Below are 2,833 nucleotides of genomic sequence, written 5' to 3'. Positions count from 1 at the left end.
CTTGCACTAGAAAACGCCTCTCGTGGGATTATTGGTGCGTAATCTCGCGAGAGCTATTCGTACTGATTCCCCTTCTCCCTTTTTTTAAAAGGGCAACGTCACTTTTTTCCCCTTAAAGGGGCAATACCAGTTTTTTTGATGACTTGAAAGTAGCACTTGCATTGGAAATATTATATAGTGTTTCAGAAACTTTTAGCTCCCTTAATATCTTCTATTCTTAGTTTAAACCTAATTGGGGGGAGGGAATTGGGATCATCTTATGCAGTAATAACACGATAGCTTTTAATTTCCTTTAATTACCCTATCATAATACAGCAGCATATTCATTATATTGCTATAGTATATGACTGCATTGTAGCATTATTGTAACATATTATCCTATGTTTCATATAATATACCATCATATAGGGCATATATAGGACTAGCACTGGTAATGTTACCTAGTTGGGGAATGAAATGTCTGCAAGAAAACAAGCAAGTTCAGAAAGCACCAAGGACCCCTGAGCTACAAATATTGGTATCATATATAATAATGCTTTATTATAACTCCAAAATAGTTTTGATCTGTTGCTTTACCATTACGATGCTATAATGTATTATTGCTGAACCCATTCACTGCATTTAAATGGGACATAATCTTATGCAGAATTGACTTGGGAGGCCAGTGTGTGGTGTAGTTGGTTCACATGGTGTGGTGGGATGGAGGGTTTGTTGTCACTGTGTGTTGGGGGGAGAGAGCGGGGGGGGGGGGAGGCTCAGCTAATCTCAATTTACACATGTTGTACTTTGACAATAAAGGTTTATTATTATTATTATTATTTCGGTCTCTCAGTGTTTTCATTTGACATTCTCTGTATGTGGTGGGATTGCTTATGACAGGTCTGGCCCTTTTATGACTGGTGAAGCACAATTCTCAGCATCTCTTACTTTAGCCGCTCCTAGGTGGCCCTGCTGGAAATTGTCATTTTAACAACTTCTGGACAGCTACTTCTACTTCTAAATAGGGCTAGATTTTCTCTAGCTTATAACATACCTATTTTAGTGCTCTGGCTCGACTCTGTTTCCCATCTTCACTTCTTTTAAAATTGTGCCATTTGTTTTTATGATCATAGGAAGCTCCGAAGCAGGGCCCTTCAAACTTGGCAACTTGAAGACTTGTGCAAAAGCACACTATTTATTGCACATATCTTATACATTATAATATAAAATATTTAGCAATTTAAAATACTTCCTGCTTTATTTTATTGTTTTTTTAAAAAAGAAAACTACACGCAAACCATGTATTGTAAGCCATGTATTGTAAGCAGCTCCAAAAAAACAGAGAGTGAATTAATAACACTGCACAGGCCTAATAAATTTCAGCATTAAGACACTGTGGAAATGAACTTTGCCTCAAAATTAATAGATTTTTTATTTATAGTATGTTTTTCTCTGCCATATCATTCCACAGATCAGTGCAGCATATAACTCATAAACCAGGGGTCGTCAAAATTGGCCCTTTTATGACTTGTGGACTTCAACTCCCATAATTCCTCAGCCATAAAAGGGCCAATTTTGACAACCCCTGGTTTATGAGTTATAACACTCTCTGTTTTTTTTTGGAGCTGCTTACAATACACAGCAGGTCAGAACTACACTTCTATCACCAATTTCAAAGCAATCTTTGGTAATTCAATCAGAAAGGATACATAACCTTAAAATCTTTGCAAAAGCACACTATTTATTACACATATCTTATACATTATAATATAAAATATTTAGCAATTTAAAATACTTCCTGCTTTATTTTATTTTTTTTTAAAAGAAAACTTTACACGCAAACCATAGTTGTCTTCTCATCAAATATGCATTTACTTTACTGCCTTAAGAACATAAACACTCATTTGTAACTCTTTGCATATCAACTGCATCATTTCACATATTTATTAAAATTACACAGCAATTCTATTTCTATTTGGCCAGAAAATCCACAAATCTCAGAGAACCTCACTCTCACATATAGTTACCAAAATGCAAAGGTATACATTTTATTTGTTTGTTATTAGACTTCTGTGCTGCCCATCTCACCAAGGAGACTGTAGGCGGTTTACAGTCATGCAACTGAAATACCATATAAATCTTTAATATGTTAAAATGTTAAAAACAATAAATAAAAAACTTACATTTTAAAACTCAGATAAAATTTGATTAACTATGATGGAAAGGAAAGGGACAAAGTGTGCACAGGGAGGAGCTGGGATCTAAATAAATGCCTTTGTTTACATACTCAAAAAAATCAGACTATAACTATGTGAGGGAAAGAAAAAGAGAGATGAGTTATTTCAAGCTACAGGAACATATTTTGTGGAATTACTTCGTAATGCAGTCTTCTTAAAAAATCTTCTCCGTCAAGACAGTCCAAACACATACTCTATTTCCATTAGTTCTAGTACAATGTTTGGACTATCTTGAGGGGCAAGATTTTTAGGAAGGCTGTATTATATATATTTGCTCATATTCTTAAAAATATTACTTTATTACATTATTAAGAACATGTGCTTTTCTTAAAAAAAACCCTGTCTATTCTAGATTTTTAGAGCTATATATTACCCACTAGTGCACTCTGTCAGGACATAACATAGTGTTGGTAAATTCCCTGTCTATAAAAATACATTTTACAAATGCATTTTCTTTGAGCATCATTTCATGAAATTAATTTTCCCCTCAGTTATTCAAGCTGAAAACTGTGGCTTCTAAAAATGCCTCCCTATCTCTAGCTGTTTCCTTTTTAAGAAAACTAAACCAATTATTCATGTTAAGTTTCTCTTTGAAGCTACTGATAAATAATTCCCAT

This window comes from Vipera berus, assembly GCF_964194415.1.
Source record: "Vipera berus genome assembly, chromosome: 8".
Lineage (NCBI taxonomy): Eukaryota > Metazoa > Chordata > Lepidosauria > Squamata > Viperidae > Vipera > Vipera berus.
Note: the sequence above shows the minus strand (reverse complement) of the source record.